This window comes from Myotis myotis, unplaced genomic scaffold, assembly GCF_014108235.1.
Source record: "Myotis myotis isolate mMyoMyo1 unplaced genomic scaffold, mMyoMyo1.p scaffold_m19_p_3, whole genome shotgun sequence".
Lineage (NCBI taxonomy): Eukaryota > Metazoa > Chordata > Mammalia > Chiroptera > Vespertilionidae > Myotis > Myotis myotis.
Genome location: NW_023416335.1, coordinates 13,452,722 through 13,475,054, shown reverse-complemented (window position 1 = coordinate 13,475,054; position 22,333 = coordinate 13,452,722). Strand labels below are relative to the sequence as shown.

The window sequence follows — 22,333 nt, the reverse complement described above, 5'->3', positions numbered from 1 at the left end:
TTGCTTTCAGATAACATCTCTAAGAAGGTGTCTCCCATGTTTTATGAAGAGGAAAGAAGGCCACTCAGATGATAGACAGGATAGCGCTTCCTGTACTGGCAGCGGTAGAAAGAATCATGTGCTATCGTGCGGTTGTGCTCATGGAGGTTGTGAAAAAAGAAACGGGTTATCTACCTTGACATTACTTTGTCATGAGACTGCAAGAGGAAGTAAGGAAGGGCAAGTCATAATGTCCACAACCCTGAGCTGGAAGAAGGTGCTGGAAGATCAACATGGAAACACAGCAGCCCCGGGTCCTATGGTAAGGTGAGCCTCTCAATTGTCAAGGCATCCATTGCCCCTACAGTGCCACTGGGTCATGCATGCAGCTCACTTAACTGTTTTTGCTTTTCCGGGGGCAGTGAACAGAGTGGGTAGGAACACAGGCCCTGGAGCACTCACTGCCTGGGTTCAAATCCAAATCTTGCCTGTAAGACGGAGGGGGGGGGTGGGATTTGATTGGTACTGATCATCTTCTATCTGGCAACCTTCTTTGGCCTCTGCCTTGTAGGCCACAGGACAAATAGCGCCTTCTGGTGGTCACGAATCCTTGGCTGAGTTAGTCCCATGATGGGTAGTATGGCACCCTATATGTAAGGGACCACTGCCACTGTCTTTCTCAAAGGAGGGCAGGACAAGCACTCAGAGAACCATGGCCCGCAATCTGCTCCCCAAAAGCTATGTGCTAGACACAGAGGGTGAATAAACAAATGGAGTTGACTAAACAACATACTAACAATCAGATGTAGTAATATACTATACTAGAGGCCCGTTGCACATGCACCGGGTTGGGTCCCTCGGCCTGGCCTGCGGGGATCAGGCCAAAACCCGCTCTCCGACATCCCCCGAGGGGTCCCAGATTGCGAGAGGGTGGTTCTCAGGTGACACAGCCTGGAATTGGACTCCCTCCTCTCTGGTTTCAGGTGCATCACCTGAGAACCACAGCTGCCAAGTCACCACAGCTTGGCAGCTCCTGCATTGAGCATCTGCCCCCTGGTGGTCAGTGCACATCATAGCTACTGGTCAGATGGTCTAATGGTCGGATGGTCACGTAAGCTTTTATATATATAGATATTTATTATTACATAATTATATACAGCAATACAATAGTATATATTATATGTAATAATAAGGGAACCGACTTAACTAAGCAATATAAAATAAAGTGCAAGTTTAGAAAGAAACAGAACACTTGAAAACATTGCTAACACACTTCATGATTAATTATAAGAGAAAACCCCACTGTTTCTATGGAGACTGCATTTATTAGTAATCTTATGTTGGCATCACTAGTGTACTTGTTATTGTTTTGTTTCCTTTTTTCCTTTTTTAATACAAAATGTCCATTTTAACAAGCTAAGTTAAGAAATGTCATAGGGTTGGTTGGTTATGTCTATCTGAGAGTAAAAATCATTTAATTTTTTTTCATGAAAATTATCAAACATCACAAATGAGGAGATAATAATATAATAACCCCTTCCATGTACCCACTTAGGATCGGCAACTGCCAATGTCTGACAGTCATATTTTGTCTATGTCCTCCCCCTTTTGTTGAAAGATGAAAGTGAAATTCTCATGTACAAAGGAACAAAAATGTTACAAGGTCCAGCTTCAAAGAGGAAATGCTTCCAAGTGTATACATTTTCTTTATAGAACATTTTTCTTTCCATTCCTTCAGCCATTACCCAAATTCTGTTAGTGGCCATGGAAATGCCTCCTCTGATGGCCTCAAAGAAAGTAATCTCTTTATTTTTTTCCTGCCTCCAAATAAGAAAATGATAACTCAAGCCCACAGACCTCTAGGGATTCCACAGATCTGCTTTAGCCAGTCTGTGAAATCTCAGGAAATGTATGCACATATTTTTACTTTTATTTTTTATACAGGAGAGTTCCAAAGCTTCTATCAGATTCTCAGACGGGCCTATTACCTACAAATGGTTAGGAACCTCTGCCTCTGCATGTCCTGAAAGCACAGCAAACATACTTCCTCACTTTCATTCCTTAGCCCGTTCAGATCAAAATCTGGCACCTGGCACCACCTCCAGGATGCCTTCCCTGACCACATCACCTATAATTGATTTCCCTCACGTTTTCCTGCAGAATTTAAACCAAGCTACTTTTGTATTTATCACATTCCGTTAAGATCTCATTCACTCAACAGGTATTTATTAGGCACCTCCTGTGTGTGTACCATGCACTATACTATACTCATTTAGGTGTGCTTTCTCCTTTTGCACTGTTAGAAGAGGGCAAGGACTAGCACAGTATCCAGTATGTATCTGCATCGCAGGAGGGATGGCTGCTGTAGCTCCATTGAATGGAAACAAAAATGAGCAGTGGCACGTCTGTGGGCTGGCATTCAGCTCCAGAAGAACATGTAAAACTAGGCTCATGATTTTTGCTTTTCTTTTTATATGCAAAAAGATGACATTTATAGAACAAGGAAATGTCAATTTGAATATCCTGGGCATAGTGATAAAGATGCCCAAGCAAAGGTTTCCTCCCCTACACCAATATACCTTGGCACTAGGTAACTCTTCCAGAATCAAACTACATATGCTGACCTCCACTCCCTCTTAGTTCACCAGTGTCTATGTGAGACATACACTTATAATTGGCCCCCACACACACACACACACACAAAACAACCAAACACACACACACACACACACACACACACACACACACACACACACACCACACGCCTGGAAAAACAACATGAAGTCCCCCCACACCCATGAAGCCAGGAGCATCGCCTCCCACCCAAGGGCAGCAGAGCAGTTACTAAACATGCTGATTTTTCGACAATGGGCACTAGCATCTTTGAAAGTACACAGGCCCCTGGTCATTACTGAGTTGTTTAATAATAGAGGTTGACGATTATCATGCTAAGGACCGGGCAGAAAGACTTTAGGTAGAACCTTCTAACCTAAGTCCCACCCCGCCTTCCCGTATAGATGCTACTTGGATGGGGCTAGTTTTGCAAAACTCCTAACAGATTGAGCATCCAGTTTTAGTGAAAAGCTCCGGAGAGTCTACGCGGTGGCACCTTGGACTTAGCCCCTTTGGTGTTCAGTTATCCAAGGTGCACAATGGGGACATTTCCCCTGAAGTAGTTGTTTGCCAGGAACACACGTGAAAAGACGCGCTAAGGGTATAGCGTCACGTTGTTGCCAGGTATGGCGTTGCTGCGCTCCGGGCGGACCAGGTGTACTCGCCTCGGCGTCCTCTCCGTGTGGGACGGGCCACGCCAGGAAGGAGAAACCAGAAGGGCGCGGGGAGGAAGCAGGAAGGTCCCCCCCATCCCGCGGCAGAGCCTCACTTCCCGGGCACTTTTGGGCGGGGCGTTGCAACTGACTAGCGGGGAGGTGGCACCCCTCGGGCTCTGCTCCACGCCCAGCGCCTCCCCGAGGCTGTCCTCGGGACACCTCCGGGATGGAGAGGGTGGGTCCGGGGGGCGGGGATGGCCATGGGGGCGGGGAACTGCGCTCCCGGAACTGCGGGCGGTCGCCCAGCTGCTGCTGCCCCCACCACCTGAAGGCCCCCGAGCCCCCCCACCTCTCCCCTCCCAGCAGCGCTTCCCGCGCGGGGCGTGCCGGAGAAGGGCGGGGCGCAGCCGGGATCGGGCCACGGCGGGGGAGGAGCTTGCGGAGGGGCCACCCCCGGCTCTGCCCGCGGATCCACTGCCCCGGAGGCCTCCCTCCAGGGCCCTGGCTGCAACTTCTCTTCCGTAGCCCCGATCTGCGCCCGGGCGCACGCGCGCTCCCACCCGGGCCCCCGCGCCCACGGCGCCCAGCTGCCCCGCGCACCTTCCGTCTATTTTTTCTCACTGCTTTCATTCTCACACTCTAAAATAGGTCACGGGGTGGAAGTTACACCTGGTACAGCCTCCGCCTCGGATGCAAAAGCAGCTTTTCCTCCCGGGCTCCGGGAGAGCATTGCAACTATTCGGTTCGGTGGAGCTTCCCGCCCCCATTCGGTGCAGGAAGCTCGCCGGCCGCGGCTCTAACAATGGTCTGCGGAGGGGAGCGGCGGGAAGCCTGCTGTCCAGCCTAGTTCAGCCGGCCCTGCGCCTGCCCTCCCTCCGGGACCGGGAGGAGGGGGCGCGACAGGTCGGCTCACTTGCGAGCGCCCGGGACTGGAATCTGGCCGCCTGGGTGAGTTTCTTTTGTCGTCCCTGTCGCCGAGGGTGACCTGTTTACCTGGAAAACTTAGACGTGATCAAAACAGGCGAGCCTGCCCTGCAGATGGGGACTGCGGAATGTGCCTCCGAAGTCCACCGGGCAAATCAGAGCTCTGAGCTGCAGGGGACGTGCTTGGTGTCTTGAAGGTGAAAATGAATGTCTATTTCCTGGAGTGCGTGTGTATCCTTTCCTGTAGAAGCTCTCATTTGGGAATGGATTTTTAACTAGCAGCAGGCGGTGAACTAAGATGACTGGAAGTCAGGAAGTTTTTCAGAATATTTTTTAGTTGAGCTGAAAGAACTGACTGAACCAAAGAAGATGGCAAAAATACAGCTTAAGAATGCCTATCAAGATGGGAGGGTAGGGTTTGCATAATGTTTGCTAATATGTATGTTTTGGGTATTACCTGGGCTCTTTATGATAAATGTGATAAGCGTGCAATGCTTTACATAGAAAGGGGATAAGGTTATAAACATTTACGTGCACAGCTTTGTATGTTGGTTGGCATGCATGCATGTAAATGTTCATGGAACATCTCGTGTGGGCAAAGAGCCAGAATATATCTATATCGTTTTGTGGTTAAGGTTATTGGCAATGTTACAGGTAACGATTGGCATTTAACCCCTTGTTTCAGCCGCTAAAAATACTATTATTCGTGTGACTTACAATCCTATCGAATCCTTGGATGACATTACTGGCTAATAAATGGTTAATTTGTTCTGAAGTTTAGGGAAGGGAGAATTGTAGATTTTTTCTGTCCTTGACAGCTGGCTGAGTGTACCAGACTCAGATTGGTGAGGGAGGCTTAGAGTCGCCGAAGGGAAGAATTGCCCATGACTTCTTCCTTTTTAATACACTCTTATTGATTTCAGAGAGGAAGGGAGAAGGAGAGAGAGATAGGAGCATCAGTGATGAGAGAGAATCATTTATCAGCTGCCTCCTGCACGCCTGCTACTGGAGATCAAGCCCACAATCTGGGCATGTGCCCTGACCGGGAATCAAACTGTGACCTGGTTCATAGGTCAAAGCTCATGCCGTCTAAAGGACACCTTGGCCATTTGGAAAGTGCCTCCTGGCCAAGGAAACTGCTCCAGAGAGCTACTGCACTATCAATGCATTTGGTTAGATTTAAGAAGGACACTCTTTATAAACTCTTTTCTAGATTTTTTTTTTAAAAATCCTCTTTCTAGAAAGATTCAATTACTCTAACGATGTTCTTTGGAAATAATTGGTCCTTTTGTGTGTGTTCTTAATATGGCTAAAGCATCAAGGTAGTTCAAAGGTTATAATACAATTTTATTTATTGGAGGGAGGTGAGGTTGAAAATGCTATCTGCATGGTTAACTCTGCCTTCAAATGGAGGGGCAGAGGGCTGCCCCAATCAACCTTCAGTCTCTGTCCATGTGTACCTCTAAAGCCAAATCTTATGGTGATTAAGGACCATAAAGAATGTATTATATCTCAGGATATTTCTTTTTTTTTTAATATAGTTTTATTGATTTTAGAGAGGAAGGGAGAGGGAGAGAGCAAGAGATATAAACATCAATGAGAGAGAGAATCATTGATCGGCTGCCCCCTGCACGCCCCACAAAGGGGATCGAGCCAGCAACCAGGGCATGTGCCCTGACCAGGAATCGAACCGGGATCTCCCGGTTCATAGGTCGATGCTCAACCACTGCACCACGCCAGCTGGGCTCTCAGAGCATTTCTGATAAGTGAATATATGAATACTTATGTGCATTTCACTTGTAAAGAATTCGTATGCACCTTTAGAAAGCTAGTTTCCAAAATCTGAAACACGTTATGATGAGGACACTGTCACTGCTTTGAAGAGGGCATGAAGGGCCAGACAAGCTTGGCAATAGACAGGAGCTTAATGTTGGAGGGGAGGACGGGAAAGGCAACTAAACCCTTGTGTTTGCTGCATGTTGATGTCCTGAATTGTGTTTTAGATAGGAATTGAGTGAGGCTCTCACTGTCATGTAGCCGTTGGTATAATGCATTGTTGAGATGCGGCTGTCAGAACTTGTCTGTGCCATCTTGCATCTTTACTCGTAGATGAATTAGGAAGTGTTCTGAGGAGAGTGGCATGAAAGCATTAAGACTCTGGGGATTTATTTAAGGACAGACTGAAGGAACTAAATAGCAAGCCTGATTCTAGCATATTTCAGTCCCTGGTAGGGCTGAACTTATAGAGGTGCTAAGTGACTAGTTGAATGTCCTTCAGTTTTTGCGATTCTCTTTTTTATTAAAAATATATTTTTATTGCCCTAACCGGTTTGGCTCAGTGGATAGAGCATCGGCCTGCGGACTCAAGGGTCCCGGGTTCAATTCTGGTCAAGGGCATTTACCTTGGTTGCGGGCACATCCCCAGTAGGGAGTGTGCAGGAGGCAGCTGATCGATGTTTCTCTCTCATCGATGTTTCTAACTCTCTATTCCTCTCCATTCCTCTCTGTAAAAAGTCAATAAAATATATTAAAAATATATATATACTTTTTTATTGATTTCAGAGAGAAAGGGAGAGGGAGAGAGAGATAGAAGCATCAATGATGAGAGAGAATCATTGACCGGCTGCCTCCTGCATGCCCACACTGGGGATCAAGTTCACAACCTGGGCATGTGCCCTGACCAGAAATCGAACCATGACCTCCTGATTCATAGGTCGATGCTCAACCCCTGAGCCACACCGGCCGGGCACAATTCTCCTCTCTTGATGTCATAAGAGTACGTAGCACAGACCTCTGGCCAAGAGATCTCCAAAAGGAGTTGACCTCATTCACTTTGGGTACTTCCCTCTAGAACAGTGTCTTTGAAGAAGGAAACATGTGTCAATGAGGCAGGAACAGTGGGCCTGGGCTGTGACACACATTTTCTTTTTTCAGGTTAAGAATTAGCCTCAGTAGAACTCTTAATTCCTTTGTATAAACACCTTACCTTGGATTTTTTTTTCAGACTACTATATTGAATTATAAAAAGGATATCTGCAATCAACTTTTTAGCTGACCAGAACCTAGCCAGGGGTGGGCAAACTTTTTGACTCGAGGGCCACAATGGGTTCTTAAACTGGACCGGAGGGCCGGAACAAAAGCATGGATGGAGTGTTTGTGTGAACTAATATAAATTCAAAGTAAACATCATTACATAAAAGGGTATGGTCTTTTTTTTTTTTAGTTTTATTCATTTCAAACGGGCTGGATCCGGCCCGCGGGCCGTAGTTTGCCCACGGCTGGCCTAGACCATAATTCACTGTCAGCTCTTTGCATTACTGTCTGACTTTAAAACCATATATAGCCTTAGCTGTTTTTACTCAATGGTTAGAACATCAGCCCGTGGACTGAAGGGTGGTGGGTTCCCTTCCAGTCAAGGATACATCCCTTGGTAGCAAGCTTGATCCCCATCCCCTTTCACCCACCCCCACCACCCCCCACCCCCCGTGGAGGCATGTGCGGGAGGCAACCAATGGATGTGTCTCTCTCACATCAATGTTTCTCTCTAAAAATCGATGAGGAAAAAATATCCTTGGGTGGAGATTAACAACAACAACAAAAACCATATATATATATATATATATATATATATATATATATATATATATATATATATATATATATGATAGCTGGAAATATACAGAATAAGTACATTTATCCCGTTTGACTGTCTATTCAAGAGCTTAGAGACTGATTCACTTCCGGAGTCTGGAGCTGAGAACTGCTGAGCCCCATTCTGAGAAGCTGTGACATAGCTCCTGCTGCTGCCCACCCTCGGTGGATTGCCATCCGGGAACATCCAGGCAAGGTCATGTGAAGAGTAGTGATCTCCAGTCCCTACCAGGCTGTTGTTCTTAAACCCCATTTATAGTGTATTCTCAGGATGGTGCTGTTTAAATCTAACATTATATTTTTATTTGGTTAATTATAAGGGAAAAATAGTGTTAATATTTCTGTTATAGTAGCATATTAATGAACTCTCTAATTTCAGCATCTCCTCCCCATCCCTAATTTTCCTCTTTCATTCATGCAAGCAAACATGCAAGAGAAAAAGCTGGATTTTCCTCCCTTTGGATTATAAGAGTCATAAATTCTTGTCTTTAGCTTTATGGGGCTAAGTTAAAGATTAAGGGATAGGACACAACTCCTTTTATGGATCAAAAATCCAAATGAGCCTTTGATTTGCTAAGTGTATTATGTAATAGAAAAATACCCAAATCTGCAATCACCAATGTGCTGAATTAAAGTGGGTAAAGAGAGCACAAGATTTTTTGTATATTTTTTCAAAGCCAAAGTTGAGGAGAACCAGGCAAGACTAGTATTTGAACATCATTGAATGGTTTGTTTATTCGCTGACTCTGGATATGGAACCTCTTTGTACTGGAATTGGTGCAAGATGTGTAGCTCTTCCCTTGAGAGGCTGGTGGTCTGGGGGAGAGAGCAGTACAGGGTTTTGGTGATTGGGGACTCTTATCACCGTGTGGACAACAGTGGCTTTTTCAAAGAGAAAGTGGTGTGTTCTGTCCTGGTGAGGTAAAAAGTGGAGTTCATTGAAACACCAACGTTCTACTTCTCATCTTTACGGATTTGACTAGTCTAGCTGTCTTATATCAGTGGAATCAAACAGTATATGTTCTTTTGGGTCTGGCTTATTTCACTGAGTCTAATAAAGTCCTCAAGGTTCATCCATGTTGTAGCATGTGTCAGAGTTTCCTTTCTTTTTACAGCTGACAACGATTTCATTGTATGTATATACCATGTTTTGTTTATTCATTCATTTGTAATGGACACTTGAGTTGCTCCATTTGGCAATTGTGAATTGTATTGGTATGAACATGGGTGTGCCGATATCTCTGTGAGCCCTTGCTTTCAAATCTGATTTTTAAATGAAAAAAATTAAAAGTAGAGAGGGAAAAACACCCCTTTTCCTTTACTGCAGGGGTTGGGTACGTCCAGCCTGCAGGCCATATAAGGCCTGTGAAATCATTTCGTCTGGCCCTGCCAAGGCATTAGGGGTGAGTTAATTAAATGTTTGACCAGATATAGCAGGCTAATTTTAAAGTTGATAATTTTGTATGGCCTGCAAATGATGTTATAAATGTCCAAGTGGCCCATGGCAGACAAAAAGTTCCCCACTCCTGCCCTACAAGATCTTTCTGGTCATACTCCTCAGCGCAGTACTCTGTCAGACAGGAGTCCTACCATGGCTCTGCAAAATCCATCAGAAAAAGCAGCTGTTGCAGATACTCTAAAGAAACTGCCTGCCCAGCCAGTGTGGCTCAGTGTTTGAATGTTGACCTATGAACCAGGGGGTCACTGTTCGATTCCCAGTCAAGGCACATGCCAGGGTTGTGGGTTTGATCCTCAATCGGGGGCATGCAAGAGGGAGCCAATTGATGATTCTCTGTCATTTTTTATGTTTCTATCTCCCTCTCCCTTCCTCTCTAAAATCAATAAAAATATATGTATTTTAAAAATAAACAGTCTGCTGAACAAAATACCCAGGTTCTCAAATTTCATCCCCACACAACAAAAGAAGCTAGTTTTTCTCTCACAAGTACCCTTATGCATTATACAGATATTTCTGAGTGAAAAGGGGCCAGCATCTAAAATGTCAGAATAAGGGTCAAGTGAATGATGCAACCAAAGAACTAGGACAGTGGTTGGCTAACTGCGGCTCGCGAGCCACATGCGGCTCTTTGGCCCCTTGAGTGTGGCCACGAAGTTTCAATCGCACTGTACGTGCGTGCCCACACGTGGTATTTTGTGGAAGAGCCACACTCAAGGAGCCGCAGTTTGCCGACCACTGAACTAGGAGATCAATGGCATGAGGTTATCAACAGAATGACCAAGGACATCTTGGTAATACGGGGCACCACGAACTTCCTAGAAACAGGCAACAGAACCAGCAACTACCTGTTGATTTGGAAGCTGAGATGAAAGGAGACAGGCTACAGCAGAATGTGGACCTTCTGATACAAAGAAAAATATTCTTGCTTTGGTTGTGGAACTAGAGATCAGAATGTCAATGCCAAGAATAATAATGTGTCTAAGCTCAATTTAGACAATCCCTTTATGAATATAGAAGCATCAATACATAACCTTTTGTCTAAAATTTTAAGCACTTTTATTTCCACTGGAGATTTTCAGTCCTGGCAAGTAATGTTGACATGTCTGAAACAAATAAGGAAGATGTATTGCTCTCTCGCTCTTTTTTCTTTTCTTTTTTTTGAATTATTTTTTTTGATTAAGTTATTACATATGTGTCCTTATCCCCACATTACCCCCCCCCACCCCCCCATCTCGCTCTTTTTTTCTTTTTTAAATATATTTTTTATTGATTTCAGAGAGGAAGGGAGAGGCAGCGAGAGGTAGAAACATCAATGATGAGCGAGAATCATTGATCGGCTGCCTCCTGCAGGCTCCCTACTGGGGATCAAGCCCACAACCCAGGTATGTGCTGTGACTGGGAATCGAACCGTGACCTCCTGGTTCATAGAGCTGCTCAACTACTGAGCCATGCCAGCTGGGCTCTCTAAGTCTCTATGACAGATGTCAGCCCTCTATGTAGTCACTAGAGGAAACTCATTTATCTATAACAGTACCCTTGAAGGAACTTGATAACCTTTTAGTCATTAGAAGTAACCAAACTTCAGAAAATACATCTGCAGAAGTTATCTGTCAATCCGAAATGATAGCTGAGAGCCAAATAGGTAATAAGGAGCTTTGAGGGGAAAAGGCCCCAGATTGAGTATCTTCTGCTTTCCAGAATGAATAGTGTCCATAAGTCAGCTCTCATTAGACTGCCCCTGTGTGGGTGAGGACTGAAAAATCAGCAGGCAGGTCCATATGAAAACCTGCACAGGCATATTACATCAGCTTTATTCATAATTACCAAACACTGGAACTAACCAAGATGTCCTTCAGTCAGTAGGTGAGTGGATAGATGAGCCATGGTATTCCCATACAGTTATTCAGCGATGACGACATCTGCCAAGCCACAAAAAGACATGGAGGAACCTTAATGAATATTGCTAAGTGCAAAAAACCAACTGAAAAGGTTAAGTACTGTATGAGTTCAACTATCTGACATTCTTTAAAAGGCAAAACTGTAGAGACAGTAAAAAGATTAGTAGTTGCCAGGGTTTTTGAGGGGGAGGCCAGATGAGTAAGTAGAGCACAGGGGATTTTTAGGGCAGTGATACTAGAATTGTGGGTACATGATATTATGCATTTGGAAAACCCTAGAACTTTACAATACAAAGAGTGAACCCTAATATAAACTTTGGGTATTTGTTGTTAATAATGTATCAATATTGGTTCATCAGTATTGCCAGCATTCAACACTAATACAAGATATTAAAAATTGCTTAAAATAAGCCCAGCTGGCGTGGCTCAATGATTGAACATCGACCTATGAATCAGGAGGTCCAATTGCCTGTCAGGGCATATGCCCAGGTTGTGGGCTTGATCCCCAGTAGGGGGTGTGCAGAAGGCAGCTGATCAATGATTCTCTCTCATTACTGATGTTTCTATCTCTCTCTCTCCCTCTTTTCCTCTCTGAAATCAATAAAAAATACATATACACAGGCACTTCACCTGGTGCTAGAGTAAAAGATGTAGAAAATGTTAACGTAAGGGCTCGAGGTGGTGACGTGTCAGGTGGTTGGGAACAGAGTGCCAAGTCAAGGAAGTTAATAAACGAGAGCAGTACTGTCAGTCTGATCCCTGCTGAACATCTAACCTTCTCCTCTGCACCCTACATGCACACATTTCCCCACGCTCCTAGCAGGTGGGAAGATGCACTGAATCAGACTTCTGAGCAAACTATTCCTTGCCACCCAGTTTCATGTTGGTTAAGGGCTTAGGCCCACAGAATTCAGTGATAGACAAGCCTGAAACCAGAGCAAATGCCTGTCTGGAGGTTGCAAGGCCAACCATCATCAAGGCCCCCCAACCTTCTGCCATTCATTTTTCCTGCTCAGACATTGGCTGGATTCCCCATGCAGGAGGCTCTGGAGGGTTTGCATTGAGGTGGCAGAAATACAGACCTAGATCTTGTTTTGCTGGGGACGAATGTTGTGGTTCCTACATGACCATGGAAAAGTGGGCTACACCATACTCCATCACCTTAAAAAGGCTGTTTAAACACATGTTCACACTCTTTTGTATGCAGTGTATATAGAAACCTGCAAGAAGAATGTTGAGCCAGCTATTTTTAGTTATTTATTTTCGAAATATATTTTCATTTATTTCAGAGAGGAAGGGAGAGAGAGAGAAACATCAATGATGGGAGAGAATCATTGATTGGCTGCCTCCTGCATGCCCCCACTGGGGATCAAGCCCGCAACCCAGGCATGTGCCCTTGGCAGGAATCGAACCCGGAGCCCTCCAGTCTGCAGAACCAGCTATTTTTAAAGATATTTTCCTAGCCAAAGTAATTTATGATCTTTTGTTGTATAATTTATCTATTCTACTTGTTAAAATTTGGGCCTTTGGAAATGAATTGGCAGTATATGCCTACAGAAGCTTTTTATTCTCATTACGATGATATATTCTGGCATAAAATTGTTGGGTTTATGTATAGGATACCACATTAGAATGATAGTGAATCTTTAAAAAGCAGAAGCTGCCCTAGCTGGTTTGGCTCAGTGGATAGAGCATCAGCCTGCAGACTAAAGGGTCCTGGGTGTGATTCCGGTCCAGGGCACATGCCAGGGTTGTGGACTCCATCCCAGTAGGGGGGCATGCAAGAGGCAGCCAATCAATGATTCTCTCTCATCATTGATGTTTTCATCTCTCCCTCTCCCTTCCTCTCTGAAATCAATAAAAACATATTTTAAAAATAATACATAGATAGATAGATAGATAGATAGATAGATAGATAGATAGATAGCAGAAGCTACTAGAAATCCTACCACATGTACAGCTAAAAGCAGGTCAACTTAACACTGTGGCTGTCTGTGCTGGAGGCAAGATATGCCCTGATTCAATTGTCAGGTTATAAACTTCTAACCACTTAGTTTGGTGTTTTGAATTATTTCCAGTGTGCTGTTATGATTCATCCATTCAAACAGAAAATTGAAGACTGGTTGAATGATGTAAAAATGGAGAGGAAAATTACATTATATTTTGACATGGTAATTTGATTACAGGTCAATAGCAATCACTCAAGTATTTATACAGGTTTCTGAAAACTTTTGTGCAACAGCTACTTTAGAGAAAGCTGTGGCTGACTGACTCCTGTTTTCCTAGATCTGGTTCTTTAAACTGTGTTGTGACGTAGTGGACTCTGGGTTTATAGAATTAGCATAGATGGGTTCTAGTCCTTAGTCCTTAAGAAACGAATAATATAGTTTTCTTTCCCTTGCTGATTGACTCTCAGGTATTTATAAATGAAGCCAATGGCATTGGTTTTCACCAATAGGCCACGGAGCTTAAATGTCATTCCACACACAGCTGCTATTTTCCTTGGCCCCACCACGTCAGCATGATCTGTTTTCCACCTCTCATGCTTCCTCACATCATTAATCCATCTGAGAGGCACCTTCGCTGTTGGAGGTTTCTTGTTTGCTGGATGACCATTGGCTTCAGAAAGAGTAGATTCTCAACCAGCAAAATGACCATCCTGTGGAATTCAATTGTAGTTTTTTCTCGAGTGCCGTTGCTATGAAACCTAATGAGAGAAGCATGTGGCAGGGAAACCCTAGGGACTCGTGACATCGAGTGGGTTGTGTGGCACTTTATACAAAGGAGGGTGGAGGAGGAGGAAGAGAGCAAGGCTTATGGACCCCTCTTGAAAAAGAAAAAAGAAAGTGTTTAAAGCATGAGGGCAGAAGCAGGGGCTGGGAATGGCTTGCATTTGTGTGTGGTTTTCTGTTTTTATTTAAGGAGAGGGCACTCCATCTCTGCTGACTGAGGAGCGAAGGCCATGGGGAGAGAGACTGAGGGAGGGAAGAGAGAGGACAGGCTAATGGCCCAGGAAAGAGATCAACAAAGGAGAGATGCTAGCCTTTGAAATGACCCATAATTCTGAAACAAAAAGGATGTGTTCACTTTTAGGAGGGAAATTGGAGAAATTTACATTTTCTTAGCGAAGTAGGAGCAGAGTTAAGGCACTATCTGTCAATAGCTCAGGCTTTCTGGGGAAATGGAGGTAAATTCAATCCTATACAATAAAACCCTAATATGCAAATTGACTGAACGGAGGAATGGTGGAACGACAGGTCTCTATGATGCGTCTGCCCTCCTGAGAGGGAGGAGACAAGCTGCGGCAGTGGAGATGGCAGCGGGGAAGGGGGCCTGGCGAGCGCCCTGCTGGTTGCCTCCCACAAACCAGCAGTCGAACATCCCCCGAGGGCACAGGCCAGGCTGAGGGACCTCGCTCCCCCACCCCATCCTCCCCCCCCCCCCCGTGCACGAATTTAGTGCACCGGGCCTCTAGTGTAAACAATAAAAGGTTAAGCTTTGGTTTTATATCTGTTTGCCCATGTTTGACTGTTTTCTCATGCATGAAGCTATGCAACCTCTCATTTTTTAACAATGTAGGAAGCCATCAAACAAAGATGATTAGAGCAGATTATTTGGCCTTACTTGGGTAAAAGCTACTTTAAAAAGCTCATCATTATTGTCATACGGATTATTTTTGCTATTTATTTTAAATATTGTGTTTATCTTTTTAACATTTCACATTTCAACATTGGAATCGGGGTACATCTTACAGTTGATGGCATGTCTTTGACTTTCTTGGTAAAATAACTGTGCATATTATAAGATAAATGGTGTCTTAGTCAGCATGGGCTACCATAACCAAAGACCCAGGCAGGATGGCTAAAATGTTACCGGGGGTCTCAAGCCCACCTCACCCTGGTTCTTGTCTTGCTTGGGAATGAATTCAAACAAGGGACAACAAATAGCAGGCAACACAAATGAAGTTTTATTGCAGAAGAAAATACACTCAAATATAATACAAGCAAGCACCTCAGCTGGTCTGAGCACCCCACCTAATGGGGGGTCTTAAAGATTATCTATACTAATAAAAGGGTAATATGCTAATTAGGCCAGACATCTTCCAGGCCACCTTCCAGACGTCCTTTTGGACAAAGCCATGGTGGTGAGGCTGAGGCAGAGGCAGTTAGGGGGATCAGGCTGCCATGGGAGAGCAGTTAGGGGGATCAGGCCTGCAGGGGAGAGTAGTTAGGGGGATCAGGTCTGCAGGGGAGAGCAGTTAGGGGGATCAGGCAGGCAGGCAGGCAGGCAAGCGGTTAGGAGCCAGAGGTCCCAGATTGCAAGAGGGATGTCCGACTGCCAGTTGGATTGGGCCTAAACCGGCAGTCGGACATCCTCCAATGGGTCCCGGATTGGAGAGGGTACAGGCCAGGCTGAGGGATGCCCCCCCCCCATGCACAAATTTAGTGCACCAGGCCTCTAGTATATCTATATATCCTTATTCTTTAGGTTTCTAGACTACCCGAGATGTCGGGGCCATCTGGAAGGGTTTCAAGTCTCCCCTTCCTCATTATTGTGGCTGCCCTGTAAAAAATTCGATATGTACTGACCTGTGCTCTTAGAATTACTTTTAGTTTGGGGCATGCTATCTGGTATGAGCTAATGTTCCCTTTTTGTTCTCCTCTAGCTGTTGTAAGCAAAATAGACTTCCTCTTCTTTCCCCCCCATCCCAGTCTTTCATCTAACTAGCTGCCTACTGGAAATTTATTTTCTTACAGTTCTGGAGGCTCTAAGTCCCAGATCTGGTTTCCGGTAAGAGCCCTCTTCCTAGCTTGCATATGGCCTTCTTCTCGCTGCATCCTCATGTGAGCTTCCCTCTACGTGCACATGGAGAGAGCTCTCTGGTGTCTCTTCTTAAAAGTAAACTAATCCTGTTGGATCAGGGCCCCAGCCTTACAACCTCATTTAACCTTGATTACCTGCTTAGAGAGCTTATCTCCAAATACAGTTACATTAGGGGTTAGAGCTTCAATGTATGAATTTTAAGGAACATAAGATTCCGATCATGAAGGTGGCACCCTAGACTCCATTAAGTGTTGTATTTCTAACAATCTTCATCTTAACAAGCCATCATCAAGAAATATTTCCATCTTGCATAGGAGTTTCAGATTAAATCTTTTGTCTTTTCTATTTTTGAATTTTTGAAACTTTTTACCGGATTATGATGAAACCTTGTGAAGGTTAAAAAATGGCATTTATAGTCTTAAATTAGAAATAAGAGACTATGTATCATTATAGGCTTATTTTTGGAAAGACAAACACAGTCATAAAGTAGAGTATGAAAACTGAAAAAAAATTAAACTTTCCAAAACTGTCTGGTTTATTCTGGGCACAGACTTAATAACTCCTGCTGCTAGGAGAAGTATAATTTACTGACACAAGGAAGCTTAAAATGTCAAGTATAGTCTGATAAAATACATGCAAGCTGTCTGCAAATTAGAACATTCTTTCAACTGATGTATTTCCTACTTCTGTGCAGCTTTCATAATTGTGGCACTTAGAATTGAAAGCTCTGTGCGTGATGTAAACATTCAAACCCTCCCCCGGATTGGTTTTCATAAGTATTAAGCAGGTGTGGGTTGCTACAGACAGTGGAAGGAACTACAAGATCCAAGCTATTAGGAGCTCAGGATAAACGAAACAGAAGTAGCACTGAAGTGAACACACAGCAAGGAGATGGTTTTGGGAGTTCTGGTTAGAAAGCCGAGGTAGCCCTAGCCGGTTTTGCTCAGTGGTTAGAGCATCAGCCTGCAGACTGAAGGGTCCCGGATTCGATTCTGGTCAAGGGCACATACCTCAGTTGCAGGCTCGATCCCCGGCCCTGGTTGGGGTGCATGCGGGAGGCAAACATTCTATTTGTCTCTCACATTGATGTTTCTATCTCCCTGTCTCTCCCCCTCTCTTCCATGCTCTCTAAAAATCAATGGAAAAATATCCTCGTGTGAGGATTAACAAAACAAAACAAAACAAAAAAGGCAGAGGCGGACAGAGGGCCAGCGCCCAAGGACTTAGCAGGAGGTCACAGGTACAGCAAGCCGTTGCCAGCAGCCAGATCACGACTCAGAACAAAGAGGGCCCAAGAGTGGTCAGTATAGAAGTCACCACATTTATCCAAAGCTGACCCCTCTGATGACCCTTTCTTCATATTTTAGGTAGGATTTCGAAAGATTTCGTTGCCCTAGCCGGTTTGGCTCAGTGGGTAGAGTATTGGCCTGCAGACCAAGGGCACGTACCTTGGTTGCAGACTCCTCCCGGGCCTGGACCCTGTGCAGGAGGCAACCAATCAATGTATTTCTCTCACATTGATGTTTCTCTCTGTCTTTTCCTCTCTTCCACTCTCCATACAAATCAGTGGAAAAATATCCTCGAGTGAGGATTAACAACAATAAAAAAGATTTTGTTGTCTGTTTTTGTTTTGTTTTGTTTTAAGCCCAAAGCCAATCAAAAGCAACACATTTGAAAGTAGAATAGCTTACGGGGACAGAGTGGGAAGTGGTTGCTGACAGCAAGGCAGGGCACCCAGAGCCTCATGCACTTAGCGGAGATGCCCACCCACACTGTCAGGCCCCGGGGAGCAGCGCTGCTCTGTAATACTTTGTCATAATTTGCCCCTGTGTCGTCAAGAAAGAATGTGTTCATTATAGGCTGTCTAGAAAGACATAAAAGGTATGTGGTACATATTAGAAAGATTTTTATAACAGTGATTAAAATAAATAATACCTTGGTACTGAAAACGGATCAACCTCAGCTATTTCTAATGTTAAATTATGTGACACGGGCTTTTATTAAAATTGGCCTAAATATTGAGTTCAGTGCCTATTTATTTAGCATAGGACCTCTCTGACTAATACAAGAGATGGATGGCACTCACTACTACCATCCTCTCACCCCCCACTCCCGCAGGCGGCAGGAGCTCAGAGAGCAGTCTGGCTTCTAGGGTGTGTGACCAGGAGACTCAGCCCCTTGGAGATGGGCTGCACCTCTTTGTTCAGGAGCTGGCACAGTGGGCAGGGGCATGGCAGAGGACTAAAGTCTCATTTCCCCAGATCAGAGGAGCAAAAAAGAGTTCCCAATACTTTCATTTCCCTGTTTACATTTTACAGGGTCCCTTTCCATTTTTACATTCTGGTGTTATAATCCAAAGGCATGTTATGATCAGGTAGCATTCATCGTCAGGACCAATCCCAATGTTTAATACTCCAGAGGTATGGGAAGTATAGGAAATAAAATTTTAGATAGTGTGAAAATAAACTTAAAAAAATCCTTGCCTAAGGATATGTTTTATTGATTTGAGAGAGAGAGGAAGGGAGAGGGAGAGTAGAAGGGAGAGGGAGGGAGGGAGAAAAACATTGACGTGAGAGAAAAACATATATAGGTTGCCTCCCAGCCTGGGTAGGTGCCCTGGCCGGGAATCGAACCTGCAACCTTTTGGTATATGTGATGATGCTCCAGTCAACTGAGCCACACTGGTCAGGGCGAAAATAAACGTTTTTTATGGTACACAAAACATTGTATGGGGAAGCAGAAATGCTCTGTGGGTTTTGTACTCAAATACTGCTTAACTCTAGGGTCCTGGGGAAGTCATTTCCTGTGTTCGTTTTCTCTCTGAAATAATCATCTAAAGATACAAATGGTGCCCTGGAATCTTAGATCCGTTAAACTAAATGCTAATGTATCGGGCAAAAGCACAAGTGAGATACCATCCAAGGTTTTGGGAACAGGTGTCTTCCATAATAGGACTAGAGCAGTGATGGCGAACCTTTTGAGCTCGGCATGTCAGCATTTTGAAAAACCTAACTTAACTCTGGTGCCGTGTCACATATAGAAATTTTTTGATATTTGCAACCATAGTAAAACAAAGACTTATATTTTTGATATTTATTTTGTATACTTAAATGCCATTTAACAAAGAAAAATCAACCAAAAAAATGAGTTCGTGTGTCACCTCTGACACATGTGTCATAGGTTTGCCATCACTGGACTAGAGAGTGGCAGAGCTAGGACTTGACCTCAGGGCCTTAGCACATCCAGTCATATTCTTAACTCCTGCTCCACCTACCAGTTCCACACAAAGTCTGAACCCAATCTGACCACAGTGAAGTCATAGGGACAAATGACAAGGATGATTTACTCACCACACAGGTTTTCCTTGTGACAGAGCTGACATTAAGGTGACTTTTTCCTGTTGGCGTTTGGCCAGCTCAGGCCGTCTCCATTTAGGTTATTTTTAACTTGTCTCCACTAATGCACTGTACCTAAGTGATTCCTTCTTAAGTAAAGTGGCTCTTTAACACTCGTCATTTCCAGGGAAGGGAAAGCCTTCCGAGTTTTCAATTTTTCTTGTTAAGTAAGTATGGGAGCTGTCACTTCCATAGTAGAATTACAATCCTTAATCCACTTAGAATGCCAGAAGAGTGTTAAATACATTTTTTCAGAACATTGTCTTTATCGTGATTATGAATATGAAAGTAGTAATTGGGTCTAAGCTATTAACAGATTTTGAATTTGCGCCCTGGCTGGGTGATTTAGTTGGTTGGAGCATCATCCCATATACCAAAAGGTTGAGGGTTCGATTCTCTGTCAGGGCACATACCTAGGTTTCAGGTTCAATCCCATTGGGGCACATACAGGAGGCAACTGATTGCTGTTTCTCTCTCATCTCTCTCTTTCTGTCTCAAAAGAGACAATGATATCGATGAATTTCTGTTTTAAATGGGATACTACCCAAATCACAAAGACACACATACTAAGAGTTTAGTGCGGTCTGCAAAAATGTGTGACTTCACTGGGATGCAGCCTGTTGGATGCGGATGTTAGGAGGGGCAGTGGGGTGGGCAGACCTTCCCGGTTTCTGTCTCTCTAACCTAGAAAGCCATGGGCTTGCTCTTTGGAATGGCTGTTAAAGAAGGATTTTCCTTTCCTATGCAAATATCGATCCTTTAGCAATTTCTGATTTATTTGTCATGAAGAGCTAGCATACCTTCTCATTGATTACCCACATCCCTCCCTGCTCTCTAATCTGAGTTCTGAGTTTTTATGGAATGCCATCAGGTTCAGAGGAATCTTAGGGACTTTTCAAGGTGTGAGGTGATACCCACCTTGACTCAAAGTTCAGCTGCCTCCTCTGCCATGAGGGGGGGGGGGGGGGGGCAGTCCTCAGGATGGTAAGACAGGCAGCGCAGAAGGTGACCCCGGACCTGCACCCCCACCTCTCCCAGTAGGCCTTCTCCAGGCACTACAGTTGCTGAGCTGTGATGGATTTACAGCATGCCACTTACTCACCCCCTGGCCTGGCCTGACCAGCGTCCCAGAGAGAAGCAACAGATCTGCAGCACTTAGGAGTGTCACAGAGACACTCCTACTTACCTGCTTACGTGAAACCAGAGCCCTGGCTCTGCTGATGACACCCGCTCTCCTGCGCTCACATTGGCTTGTAAGTGTATGTGTTATTGATGTATAAATAAAACACACGCACTCTCTATTTTGCTTCTGTGGACAAAATTGTATGAAAATACTAGTGACAACCACAACAAAAAAAAAACAATTTTACTCTGTTAACTTTTGTAGACATCTGTTGTTGTTAAACACAGCAGTCTGTTCTTTCACTGACCTTGAACTTCTGGTTCTGAGATCTGTGTTTTATGTAAGCCTGTTTTCCCCCCGTTCCCTTTATTTCTAAAGTGGCATTTGATTGACGTTCCTATTGCACTCCGTGCTTCATCACACAGAACAGCAAAGAGAGAGCTTATGGCAGGGGCACTCACCCCGCGTGCACCGTTCCTCCAGCTCACCTCACGGCTCCGCGGCCCGTGCAGGGCACCTCTCAGGCAGCCTGCGCGCCACTGTTCAGACCCACTGTTGGGATCTCGCGCTGACCTGGGCTGTCTCACGCCTTTAGGTGTCAGTGAAAGAAAGGAGTCGCTGCCCTGACCTGGTCTTTTCTGACCTTTGCCGTGAACTCCAATGTGTCAGACATTTAGCGCAGCTGCCAGTATTAATACTGTGCCACCAATTAGGGTCTTGAAAATATCCAGCCGAGTTTAAAAAGTATTAGCTACAGCCTGGCTGGTGTGGCTCGGGGGTTGAGTGCCAACCTATGAACCAGGAAGTCATGGTTCCATTCCTGGTCAGGGCACAAGCCCAGGTAGCAGGCTCAATCCCCAGTTGGGGGCTTGCAGGAGGCAGCCAATCAGTGATTCCCTCTCTTCGTTGATGTTTCTATCTCTCCCTCCCTCTCACTTCCTCTCTGAAATCAATAAAAATACGTTTAAGTATTAGCTACAGAACATTATAATTTCATTCGGGACTGGAAGTAGGCCTTGGCACCAGACCTCTGCGTTAGACTGCGTGCTGTCAGTCACTTCGCACTTTTCCAGGCTCAGTCTGTGCGTAGCACCGGGTTTGGGAACTGAGAGAAGAAATTCACGTCTGGGGTAGGCTACGAGTGCTTTAAAGTTACGTTGTGCTTTGGGGATGTTAAAGCACGTTTTATATGAAAATCAGAGCCTTAAGAGAGGAAGGGTAATTTCTTGATATCCGAGAGAAGGTGACAGATACCTAGAGAAGCTAAGTGATCTGTCCGAGGTCACGCTGCCAGTGACAGCCCTGGGCCCAGGTGTTCCTCTCCCTGGACAGTGTTTTTGGGTCAGAACAAAACGCTCCGAGTTCTGCCTTTGCAGTTTTCTTTGTGAGCTTTAAGGCATTTTATTGGTGTTTCCGTTTTCAAGTTGTGTGTTTTATTGACTGACTATAAAGGGAACACTCTCCTGTGTGTGTGCTCTCAGTATGCACCACGGCAACCAGCCCCTCCTTAGGGACTGATAAAGGCCACCTCATTAACATAAAACTAATGTATAGTAAAAAAGGACTTGTCATTTATTAATAGCGAAATACACTCATTTCACCTTGCTGCTCCGGAGCTATTTCAGGAACTGGGGGTAGAAACAAAACATAACAGGAGATGACGGCCCATGGCTCTATATAGGGTATTCCAAGGGTTTTAGGGGCTATGTGCCAGGAACAGTGGACAAAGGCCAAATATGTATTTCTTTTTGTAAATCATCATATCACACTGAATCATTGCACAACTCTCTCATGGATAACATGGCAAAATG

General features: G+C 44.6%; 1 protein-coding gene across 2 annotated transcripts in view; it reads left to right on the top strand.

The window, feature by feature from the left end:
- Positions 1 to 3,653: 3,653 nt before the first annotated feature.
- Positions 3,654 to 22,333, top strand: part of TRMT9B (tRNA methyltransferase 9B (putative)) — a 39,785-nt gene continuing 21,105 nt past the window's right edge. The window contains exon 1 of one of the 2 annotated variants that reach the window (XM_036301148.1): positions 3,654 to 4,196. The gene's annotated coding sequence lies outside the window, so the exon portion shown is untranslated. Of the gene's footprint in view, positions 4,370 to 22,333 lie in introns of both variants that reach the window. The other variant, XM_036301147.1, reaches the window with a different exon arrangement.